Genomic DNA, 13,330 nt, shown 5'->3' with positions numbered 1-13,330 from the left:
CAGAGAAATGCCAACACTTTAGCAAATGTATGTGAAATTTCCAAATGTATGTGAAATATTTAGGAAAATGTTTGGCAAAATAAATCACCCAATAAACATGTTTTTGTGTTTAGAGGACACTGATCAGTCACTAAGTAACTAGTGTCTTCAAATGCATTTACCAGACAAGAAATCCTAGCTTCTGGCCCTGGCGATGATGGACAGAGAGGACATGGCTTATCCTCCCTCATTAGTTACTTATGAAGTTGGACAAAATATGCAGAGCATTTTTTCCATGTCATGGCCAGCACACAGCTTTTGGTGGTGGGGCCTTGAGAGATAAAGAGAGAGCATAGGCTACAGCCATATCTAATCCAGTTTACACATGGATCACAATTTCCGGGTCAAGGAACCTAAACAGGAAGTACTGACTTGCTGGCCACAGGAAGCAGAGACTGGAGGTTGGGATCTAGTGCATCCGTGGGGATGTCCATCTCGTGTGGCAGACCTAAGGCAACTTACCAGAGGAGCCTGAGGGATCCACACATATGTCCTCAGGTCTCTGTGGGCATGCCCATGTGTGCTTCTGCAAAATTTTGAAACTAAATACAAACTGTCCAAACAGAACAAAATCGAGTGATAAAGACCAAGAAAACAATGGAACAGAGCCTTGGCAACATGTGGGATATTGTGAAATGCCCTAACCCATGGGGAACAGAGCTCTACGATGGAGAAGAGATGCCCTGGTTGTAAGATGAATAATGAGCTGAAAGAAATGATATTCTAAAAGAAGATCCCCAAGTATAATGAGAATAACAGCCCAGAGAGAACGTTGTGCACCACCAGGTAAACTGTCCCTAAGTGTGTTCATTCATTCCCTCAAGAGAAAAAAAAAGACATTTAAAAGCTTGGTTTTGAAAATCCCAACATCTGGTTTGGACTGTGATGGAAAGATGAGCCGCAAACAACACAATGAAAACCACATCTAGGCGGAACCCAGTGCAACAGCTCTACTCCAAATTAAAAATAAAATCTTCAAAGAGCCCAGAAGAAAAAGACACATTGCGTACAGCAAAGTAGCAATAGAAAAGCCACTGAATTCTCATCAGACACAATACAAGCCAGAAAACAATGGAATCGTAGTTTTAAAATACCAAGAGAAAAGCTTTTTTTGTGTGGGGGAGGAAACAGTGAAAATTGAACCCAGGATTTTGCATATGCCAGCAAGCTTCCAAAATGAAGCCACATCCGTAGACCCTTGGTAATTCTTAGTTCAGATAGGGTCGTGTTTTCTTACCTTGGACTTGTATCCTAATGTCGCAACCTCCCAAGCGGCTGGAATCGTAGGCCTCTGCCACTGGACTTAGCAGAACCGTTAAATCAGAAATATAGCAAATTAGTAAAGCCATTTCCACGTGGCTAATGCAATGACCAGCTCACCAAAAAGTATCCGATTCATCCAAGTTAAAAAATAGCTAATAATAAGTGGATACTCAGAATTGTCTAAAATAAAGAGCATGATACATTCTTCTGCTTTCATAATTCCTTAAAATTCAGTTGACTGCTTTCTCCAGTGCTGTACCCATCGGTAGGTAGCCCCCGGGAGTAGCCTCTTAGGCATGCTCACACTGGCAGCCCTACACACACATAATGTGACCGTAGGTGGGGCCATGGAGAGGAAGCACTTCAGCAAAAGTGGGAGGGGGTAAAAGAAGGTAATGGGGGCTGAAAAGGGCAGAGTCATTATATGAAAGTTGGAACTGTCCACGGGTAATACATTTTTTAAAGGAAAATATCAATTGACTACCTGAGCCATAAAACATGGTTTGGAATTCGTAGTGTATGAAAGTAAGCATGTGACACACAAAGGAGAGAATACAGAAATATCCTGCACCACCTAGGACGTAGAGCGTGTCAGTGGCTGAGGAATGAGTAGTGTATCTGCTACAGAAACTGTTAGACAAATAAAACAATGATGTTAGTCAAAAGAAGAGAAGAATACTTAAAATGAGGGGAAATATGAAAAATGGAAGGATCTCGAGGGACCAATCCAGAAACAAACAGCACCAAACCTACATGAGTGCATAAGGCACAAACCCTCTGAACAGCAACTGAAGGCAGACAGGGTGTTTTCAATTAACTGTCTCTAAAGCTAAAGACACAGGCAGGCTATAAACACAGGGCTGATCCCAGTCCAGTAACCATACAGGAGCGGCAAGAAGATGGCGGCACTAATGCTGGAGTATTCACATAAGCAAAAGGAGTGTTACCAGAGGCAAAGAGCTGGACTTGGAGAGAGTAGAGTCCTGTTTAAAGCATCCACACTGTAATAGAACTTCACAATAAATGGAGCAGTAACTGGCAAAGTAGGAAAATCTATCATGGCAGTTGGACAGCCTATCAGTCTTCCCTCTGTACTGTTAAAACTATGGAGGAGAAATAGAACACCACATGTAGAATTAGGCACACTACTAAAACCAGCCTAATATACTCAGAGGTTATGGAATACTTGACCACATATAGAGTTACAAAGACATGAAAAGGGTAGGGCAGTGGTGGTGCATACCTTTAATCCCCACGCTCAGGAGGCAGAGACAGGGGGATTTCTGTGGGTTTGAGGCCAGCCTGATCTACAGAGTGAGATCCAGGACAGTCAGGGCTACACAACACAGTGAAAGTCTGTCTCCAAAATAAAAATAAGAAAGAAAGAGAACGAGAGAGAAAGAGAGAGAGAGAGAGAGAGAGAGAGAAGAAAGGGAGGGATAGAGGGAGGGACAGAGGAAGAGAGGAAGGGTGGGGGGATGGGGAAAGGAAGAAAGAAAACAGAAAGATTCAAATAAACAAGGTTGTCAAGAAAACAGGGAATTAAATTAGGAATAAATAAAAAATATATCAAAAAGTAAATTATCAAACATTTAAAATTATTCCAAGTCAGAGAAGAATCTAAGCAGTAAGTTTAGGATATATTTTAAGTGGCCAGTGTAGTACTTATGCTGAAACATACAGCTTTGATTTCTTATGTGAGAAGACTTCGGATCAATGGCTTGCATTGCTCCTGGTTGTGCTCCAGACATAACACAGAGCGATCAAGCACTCTCACCTGGAAATTTCATATGCACCAGCTAGTATCACAGTGCTAGGGAGAGAAAAGGAATGACCAGCCTGACCCATAGGTGACCACCAGCCTACCAAGATACACCCACTGCTTCAGCAATGGCATGGATGTCATAGAAGTGACCAACTACTTCCTGATTGGATTTAAGAAACTCTCTACAAGTTCCCATACCAGGCACCATTACTGGGGCCAAGAGCTGTGGTAAGGCAGGTCATGGGCCCTAGGGGAGAACCCACCACTGTTAGATTATTAGATTGGCACAATATTAAACTGAATCCTACTGGCATATCCTTTTACCCATATATTACTGCATCCCTCAGCCCTCACCAGAAGAGCTCCTTCTCACCATGGACAACCATTAACAGAGCTACACAACTGGCCGAGGTGCAACGAATAAGAGACTGTGGACTAAAAATAAATTAAAATGTCTTGTACTTTGCATTAAAAAAACAGAAGCAAATTAAATTGAAATGAAGATGAAAATAGTAAAGAACTGTGATCAACTTAGAAAAAAACAAAGAAATTAGGACACAGAAACTAGACAAAAGCCGCAGTTAGCCCTTTTGTTGATCAGCTTGACAAGTGTCATACTAGACGTATACAGAAAAAAAGGAGTCTAGAAATTACAAACTCTCGAGTCTACAATGCCTACATTAAAAACATAAAGCACTGAGGAATAAACTTGAACAAAAATATGAAGCTGTCCTACCTAAACTATGAGATATTTAAGAAAGAATTAGAAGTATGGGTTCACAGGTTAAAAGGTGCAGATGTCATGCAGATGTGAGATTCCCGAGTCAAACGTTCCCAAATCTACAGACAATGCCATTTTGATGAAATTCGCAGCTGATTGATGTGGGATTCCCCTCTGTATGCTGTGATTACTGTTTATTAATAAAGAAACTGCTTTGGACCTATAGCAGGGCAGAACAGAGGTAGATGGGAAAAACTAAACTGAATGCTGGGAGAAAGAAGGTGGAGTCAGTGGGAAGCCATGTAACTGCCAGAGAGGAAAGACATGAGCTGCCAGCTGGAACCTTCCCAGTAAGCCACAAGCCTTGTGGTAAAAAATAAATTAATAGAAATGAGTTAATTTAATATGTAAGAGCTTGTTAGGAATATGCTATAGTGATCAGCCAAGCAGTGATTTAATTAATACAGTTTCTGTGTGGTTATTTCTGGAGTCTGGCAGCCAGGAAACAAACAAGCAGCTTCCTACAACAGCCAATTCTGAACTACACACAGCAATACAAACAATCCAGATTTGTAATAGGAGATTAGACTCCATGGTCTTTCAGTAGTTAATTCCAAAACTGACTGTCGTCAAAGGTATTGGTAAAATACACAGAACAAGAAAACATTAAGAAGACATAGATGTGCTATATATATATTTATGCCCTATATATGTAAGTTCCTTCAACTCAGTAATATGAAACAGCACAATAAAGTTGGGAGGCAAAGATCTTGAAGAGAAAACTGGCAAATACAGGTGAAACAGCAGTCTACAGAGAAACTGAAGTCAAATCGTTGGTGCAACCAAGAAGACAGTCTCCAAATCTTATCAATATCAGTAGCTATTGGGATCTAGTTCTGATTTGCTTTTTTCCTCTGGACTTGACATAACACATAACGGTGACACACAGTAGGAGCATTGCATCTAAAGTTAAGATAATCAAGAACACAGTATGACCTAGAGAAACAAGGTGGCCGATACAGAAAGCAGCCACTTTTACCAACCGAGAGTGCTCTGGCTCACTCTCCTTAACCAGAATGCCTGCTTGTTTGTTTGTTCATTCTGTCCAGTTATTTTTATCCTATGAAATGTATTATAAATGCTTGGAGTGTTCGCACTGACTTATATTACCTTTTCATTTTAAGGGATTGTTTCGGATTGATTTCATAGCGATGGCTCTGAGTTCTGACCAGTGCCTTCCCTAAATTGTGTGCTCAGAGACCAGCCTCCTCTGCAGTAAGGGATCCTCCTTGTTCTGTGGGCTGCTGTTGGACCTTCCACCTCAGCTTCTCCCACTGTGGGGGTCAGGCATAATGAAAGGAGAGGTAATCGATAACTCTAAGTCTGCCTCAGAGCCGTCTATCAAACCTGAAAAGAATCTTTATTAACTCACTTCTCTGATGGGCTGGAAGGAACACGTGCCTCTCACCATCATTATCTCTAGTATCAAATTCTCATGGACTCAATCCCGAAATGAAGAAGGACCGGTTCACAGGAAGCAGGAGAGGCCACGGAAGAACACAGGGTCAGATATTGGAGGAATGGAGGCAAAGACTGGATGCTAGCAAGCAAATGTTTGGGTAACAAAAACAGGAACATGTTCTCCACTGCTCTGACCAACAAAAAGATATTACACATCTGGCTCAGAGTAAACCATCAGACCCTTCCTGAACTAAAGGAGCAAAACAGGTCCCAAGAAGAATTCACCAAGCTGCTCACAAAGGTCCCTTGGAATCCAGTGCCCACTCCAAGGACATCTGTGGTAAATGTGGACTGATATTGGAATGCCGTGGTGAGATCCAGAACTACTGATACAAAATACAGTTTTTACCTCAAAGAAAATAAAATTTTTTTATGCGCAAAATTTAAGTGTTGCTGGCCCGTGGTTTTAGGTTTTACTGAATAGCATGCCCCAATGTGGAAATAATTTCCTGAACTTTTTATAGTTACAGAACAAAAGGATTATAAATCAAGGCAGTTAGCAAATACATTGGTCAAGACCACGGGTGGGCGTTGTTTAGCAAGCTGGGAACATGGTTGAAGGTTTCAGATGCAAGCTGGGAACATTGTTGAAGGTTTCGAATGCAAGCTGGGAACATTGTTGTAGGTTTAGGATGATCTCTGTGGACATTCTTAGCTTGGGGGTTGGTGAAACCTAGTGGTCTGCTAAGAAAGCATCCAGAGTATGGAGTGTTTGTTATGATTATTTTTATTCACAGCAGTCCAAAGCTTAAGAACAGGTTGCTATGAGGTGTTTCACATAGTAATGGTGAATTTCCATAAGACGGAACTCACCACCAAGATACTCACAGTATCACAGCCATCTAACTGCCACTGTTTGGGGATGCTACAGACAATAGTTAGATGACATGGTAGTCATTATCATATCTAGTATAGATAATGTTGTGGCTCGCATAAGGTCTTGCTGTCTCTCTTATGTTGATCCATAGAGAAATTGTTCTTGTGACAGTGTTGGGGTGAGCTGCTTTCATCCCAGCTGCCCAGAACCAAAATAACCACACAGGAACTGTATTAAATAAATCACTGCCTGGCCCATTAGTTCTCACTTCCTATTGGCTAACTCTTGCATCTTAATTTGTCCCATTTCTAGTTATCTGTGTATCGTCACATGGCAGTGGCTTACCGGCAAAGTTTTGGCATGTCTGACTCTGGTGACGGCTCCATGGTATCTCCCTGACTCTGCCTTCTTCCTCCCGGCTTTCAGTCCAGTTTTCCCTGCCTAACCTAAGTTCTACCCTATCAACAGGCCAAGGCAGTTTCTTTATTCATTAATGGTAATCACAGCACATAGAGTGGACTCCCACATCATGAGAGCATGTGAAAAACATGGCTCTTTGCTATAAAGGAGCTTGCAAAAGCACAAAAACTAGGGGAGACTAAATAGATGAGCAAGTCTGGGTGGAAGGACATAAGGACAGGAAAATAAAAGAAAGCCATGAGGACAGGTAGGACATCAACACCAACATCTAAGGCATAGCACATCCGAGTTACTACTCACATACTAAAACTGGGCACAGGCATGTGTTTAGACCCTGTGTTAGGTAAGAAAAGAGAGAAAAAATTATCTGTGATTCACAGAGTGTGTGAGTTTAGAATAAATCAGTTGCTCATAACACACACCCTTCCTGGTAATGAAAGTTCAGAACAATTTCTCTATGGATCAACATAAGAGAGACAGCAAGACCTTATGCGAGCCACAACATTATCTATACTAGATATGATAATGCCTACATGTCATCTAACTATTGTCTGTAGCGTCCCCAAACAAGCTCAGTAAAAATAATACTCTTTGGGGCTAGAGAGAAAACCCTGTGGTTAAGAGCACTTCTTGCTCCTGCAGATTTGGCTCCCAGCACCCATATATCTGTGTAAAATTATTTTTAACTCCAGTTTTGAGGGATCTAAACCCCCTGTTTTCATCTTGGTGGACACTAAACACTCATGTGTCACACATTTAGACAGCAGAAGAGATGGGATGTCCTTCCTGAGGCTAGATTATAAAAACTCAGGTTCCATACTGTTTGTCTTCACTTGGTAGCTCATGCCGAGGTCCATTGGTCAATGAATGAAGTCAATGAATGAAGTCAACATCTTGCAGGGACTCATATCCCATCCCTCCTAAACTGTGAAGTGGCTATAGTGTCAACTAACTGTTGGGGCAGCTGAAGAAACATCCTAACCTTGAAGAGCCAACTAAAGGAACTAGCCAGGGCTTTGAACAAAAAAGTGGAGACATAAAGGAAGTAGGATCCACAGGATTTGATGCTTATTTAAGGATTCAGCAATGAGTTCCCACTGCCCTGAACTAGCCAGGACTCCTCTGTGCACACATTTGATTTTGTAGATTACAGAAGAGCAAACTGTGATGCAGAGTTGGGTCTGAGTAGTTCAGTGCCTTTCTACTGGACTAGAACACGGAAAAGATTATTTTTAGCCCTAGATGAAGAGCTATGAGACTTTAAAAACTGCCAAGGGAGGGAGAATTTGTCTTCCCCGGAGATTAACACCCGAAATGCTTATCCAGCTCCAAGTAGCCAGGTCTCAAACTATATACATACAAGCAAAAAAAAAAAAAAATCAGTTTGGTGTCCTAGTTATACTATATTACAAGATACGATTATATAAGGCAATATACTGAATTTTCAATTGAAGATTGTAAAAACTAAATTTAAATCTTCTCAAACTATGTTATGATCTTCCACAAAATTGCCAACAGACTTTTTGGGCCAGTTTAAAATTATCGACATCACCGAGTCACGAAATTTTCTCCTATATGCCCAAGTACAACCTTTTCTTGTTTCGGTTTGTGATGTGTGCAAGTCATGACATATTCTTTTATCTTTTATCTAATTAGCTCCATCCCTATACGCTATTTCTTCCAAATATATGTTACTACATGTCCTTTTTATTTATCTCCTCCACATCACCATGACATCATACCACTGTGGCACCATATCGTTGTGGTACCACATCATCATGGTATCATGGCGCCACATCTCCATGGAAACATGTCACCATGGAACCATGTCACCATGACAGCACACACCACATCTCCAATCACCTTACCGCAGTTATCCATCATGGCACCCTACCACCATGATGATGTTTAAGAATTATACCACGCACTGTAGCATCAGGACACCATCTCACAAAGGCGTCTCGCGCTATGACTTTTTGTCTAGATCCCTGGATACCTTAGACACATTCTTGGGTCTGCGCATCCACACCTCACATTTTCTGGAAACGGCCTGCTTCTATCTCCTTGCTAGGTTACACCCACTTTAAACGACAGAGTCCTGTTCTGCTGGTGGTAACATTGGATTGGTCCAAACTAGACAGGGTGAAATCCTTCCCTAGATCTGACGGGAACCGTCATCTGTAGTGGTGGAAATGTTGCGTTTCAGTTGTTGGTGGCCATGCTTCTCCTCACATATGTCAACACCTGTCATTGGAGAAGGGAACGTAGGAAGGACAGAGATGAGGCACGAATGGGAAGCAGATGTCTGGCCAAGGAGTCTCTCCTGAGCCTCCTGCATTTCAACTCCATTTCCATTTTTAATTCCGCCTTTGTAATTTAAATAGGTCCTAACTATTGCACCACGGGAATCTTCTAATTGTGCTTCTTGCTTCTTGTTTCAGCGTTGTGTGCCTCTGTTGGGGATTGCGGGGGTGGGGGGAGGGGACGACAAAACTTCATATCTATTAATCATAAAAAAAACTTCATATCTACACAGGCATTCATTAGGAAGGCCTGCGAGCCTTAGCAGGGGAAGTGAAGACCCAGAGACCCAGACACCAAATTGCACAGAGAAGAACATGGTGGAGACGGAGCAAGGCAAGGGGCTCGAGGAGGGTGTAGTTAGCTGGGTGGAGAAATAAGGGTAAAAGTGGCGATATTCTTAAATGACATTTGCTGCTTCTTCTCAGCCTCTCCTCCACTCGTTGATGATGAGAGCTATACTTTCCTTCTGGTGTGGGGAGGGCATCTCTCACATGTGAATTGTGTCCTTGCTCTAAAAAAACAAGTGAGGGAGGAGACCATAATCCCAAACATTACTGCGTTATAATGAGTGACAGATTTAGGGAAAGTGTATTCTTAACTCCCATCTATACTGACAGGAGGGTAAATTGGAATCAGCCGATGAAAACACTCGATTTTTAAAAAGTTTAAGGAGTAGAAGATTTTTCAATAGTCAAATGGACAGTCTAAAGGAAAGGCAATGTGGAGACGTAGTTTTGTTTGCTTGTTTAACTTGCTTTTTATTGATTTTGTTTCCTACAGTGTGTGTAGAAGAGGAGACAGAAAGATAGTAAGAGCCAGGGGTGATGAGCGATCCCAAGGTCAGGGCGTCTTCCTGACACCTGAGCACTGAAGCACTATGGACACACAGAGACCGTAACAGCGTGCTCCAGACCCGTACAGGGGAATATTTAATTGAAAACGAAAGCTGAATCACTATAATACATCGTTTATAAAGTTACTGGTGGCAGATAAAGGAATGGGGCTCCCCCACCCCACCCCGCCCTGCGCACTGCGTTCTGTCCAACACTCACCCATCCGCCTGCGTGCTGGTTCCCATTTTCCTCCAGGCGCTCATGGGCTACAACAGCAAGCAATGCTGCCATCTGCTGGTCTTTATGGAAATTACAACACTGGATCACTTTCATACAAATATTAGTTCCAGGATATGACCGACATAGGTAATCCCAGTACGCAGGAGTCTGAGAAGGATAAAGAACTGGAGGCCCAGAGACATTGAAGGCAGCCTTGGAGAGGGAGTGAGGAGGAAGCGGGAAAGGGCAAGGGAGGAGGAAGGGAGGGGGAGGGAGGAGAAAGAAGTTCCAATTACACGTAATGATCATGTTCATCTTTTAAATCATAATGGTATTGTTAAATTGTAACTCTCTACATTGAGCTCTGGAAAGGCTACAATTTAGGAATTGCTGTTCTCTTTGAGTAAGTTGCATATTTGCTATCAGATGGTGCCATCAAATTGCCAGCCTTAAGTCAAGAAATCTAGCTTAGTTAAATGTGCTTTTCAGTTCTGTAGACTAGGCTCCAGATCCTGTGTGCTTGTTTCTCCATTCAGACTGGCTGGGAGGGTAAACGGCAGGGCATCGTGGCAGAAGTCTGGTGGAGGGTGCTGTTTTTACTCCATTCAGAACTGATCACCTTAGTATGGTAAGTAGCAAAATAATATTAGCACAAAGTTGCTGGCTGCTTCATCGCTAATATTATTAAGAAAAAAGAAGAAAGGTGCACAGATAATTTGGGTTACTTGTGACGACGTGAAAACTATAAAACAAGAAACGTGTGTACTTTGATGAGCCGATAAAAATGATTCCAACCGCTACTATAGGAAATGTACGTGCTTGCAGCGCATGGTGTGCATGAACCGTGTCTGGGACCTTGTGCGCCGGGGCGAGTTGGCTGTGCCCTCTATGGCGCCCTGGATAGCCGCCTACTGTTTGAAAGCAGAGCAAGCACATTCTATTCTCAGAGAGAAACTCTCAGCAGTGCCCCTTAACTGTGCACACAGTTTCTAGAAAATGGTGGAAATAGGTCTTCATTTTTCCCCTTGAAAGACAATTATCATCTATCTGAAATCCCCTTCTCAGGGGATCAGGAGGTTCTCGGCGTGGGCTTCTCTTACTTGCACGGTGGCCTTTTGAGACAGCACAGAAGACTATACTTGGTACTGCCGGCCAGGAGCAGAGTAGAGCAGAGGTGGCCCTTGGAAGGAGATGGGGTGACACGATAAAGTGATGGTGACAAGCAGTTCACCTTCCCCTATGCTCACAGAGCCTTCTTCCCCACGAGGAACTCCCAGCAGTCTCCGGGCCTGCCCTCTGTAAAGGCCAGACTGTGTTATCCAAGACAGGGGCAACGTTCCCTGTGGTGTCAGCTCCACAGCCAGGCCTCTGAGCAGTCGCTTCGTGTATATTCAGTTGCTTCAAATAGCAGCCGTGATCTGTGCCAAAGGCAGGCAGGTTCCTCACCATGGGCCCCCTACTCCGAAGACCCTTCTCCGGCGCTGACTTCTGTCTGCTGTGTCAGGTACAAAGGCAGGGGGAAACCTTGTACACATGTAGATCCTGACTTACCTTGACAATGAAGCCAACGCTGATAGAAAAACAGCGAGAAGAAAACTCAGAGAAGTCCTGGCTTTATCTAAACCAGCGAAAGTCAGTTTCTCAAAAATCAAAACATCTTTGTTGGGGGGGGGGCGTTTGTTTTTCGTTTGTTTTCTGATGACTGGCTGTTTAATTATTATCATCTGGGGGCTAGTGAGGTTCATATGCCTGGTACCAAATGCGGCACCTGCTTCTTGTCAGAGGAATCGAGCATACCTGTGACGCTGAGGGGTGGGGGTGCTGGGATCCAGTTCAGCAAATAAATCGGGGTTATAGCTTGTTTAGTGTGTTTTCTTCACCTCTACATAGGCCTAATAGTAGTCAAAAGGTCCCAGAGTTGACTATTACAGCATAGTACAAGCTCGCTACATGGCTACATTTTACAATGACCTGGTACTGTAAAACACCATCAAACCCAAAACTAATGCCAGGCTGATTTTAACCCCAGGACCTTTTTGATAGAGCCAGAGCAGGAGCTTTTTAAAGGCCCTGGGGGGAGCTGCAGGCCAGCCCGGGAACCGCCATCGTTAGAGGCATACAGTGGGGTAGAAAGGGGTTGTTTGCCACCTCGTCTCATTTTCCCACCTTCACCCAGACAGCAAGACCCGCTGCTGTACATGAATTTGCTGGATCTCAATGTAAAGTTCTGATCAATAACCACCGTTCTTATGCAGTAATTTACCAAGTGGTTTCAGGCCATCCTACAGAGCGGATTACATGCTGAGGAGTCCCTCCCTTGCCCACATTTTCAAAGGCCAACATTTTACTGATTTTAACTGAATTTTGTGCATTTTTAATGTCACTTTGATAATTCAGTCTAAAATCAATTTCATCTGAATAATATTAAATAATAAATAAATAAAATTAAAAGCTAGGAGGGTACAATAATGTTAAAGCCCAGTAAATACTTTTCTCTTCTGCTAGTAAATAAGGAAAAGATACTCAATATTTGAGTTAAGAAACAGGATATTATGCAATTACAAATGTAATCACATGTTCTCTGACTCTACATATACATATTATATTCATATATAAAATGCATATATATTCATAAGGATAAATATTAAACTGTTTCAATGAGTTTCGAAATACTGTCAGGTATGCCTCAGGCACCTAAGAGGCCCCAAAATGGGACAATTATCTCTGAAAGAGCTCTGAGTTTGCAGGAAGCCTGACAGTCACTACAAAGAGCCTAGAACCCAGACACATGTGTATGAGCAGGCTATGGCAGAATAACTCCAGATCATGCTCCAGACCCCCTAACTTAGAATCTCAAAGGGAAGGATTAGAAAACACGCGTGCATAGTTAGGTATGTACATGCACGAATATATCCTCAAGGGAATGCAGCTTTGACCTTGAGAGGGAAGACAAAGGGATCAGACCTACCTCCGGACTCTTTTAACTCAGTGGCGGGAAATTCATAAGCACTGCACTGTCATCCGAAGGGAAACAGTTAGGAGCCCGAAGTGCTGAGGGGAAATGATTCTCCTCCAGGACACAAATGCTTAAGGATTTTGTTTTTCTGGACCTTCTAGAATACACAGATGGGCATTTGAAAACAGTATGAAGTAATACTGGTCTCAAACATCACAGGCTTCTGTGAAGGCCTCCGACCAAAGCTAAGAATCAAATCTCCTCTAATTAGTGAACTGTCACAAATACATACATTTTTATTTTCAGTTATGTGTATGTCTGTGGGGGAAGGGACATGTGCCCATGAATGCAGGTGCCACTTGGAGGACACAGGCACAAGAGCACTGTGGAGATGGAGTTACTGTTATAATCTGCTGGCCTGGTCTGTCACCTGGGGACCCTGTCCCTTTAGAAACAAGCACCGCCCACTCCG

The sequence above is a fragment of the Microtus oregoni genome, unplaced genomic scaffold (genome assembly GCF_018167655.1).
Source record: "Microtus oregoni isolate MIOR12 unplaced genomic scaffold, Mior012 000072F_ref0000427, whole genome shotgun sequence".
Taxonomy (NCBI): Eukaryota; Metazoa; Chordata; class Mammalia; order Rodentia; family Cricetidae; genus Microtus; species Microtus oregoni.
This window is presented reverse-complemented; position numbering follows the sequence as displayed.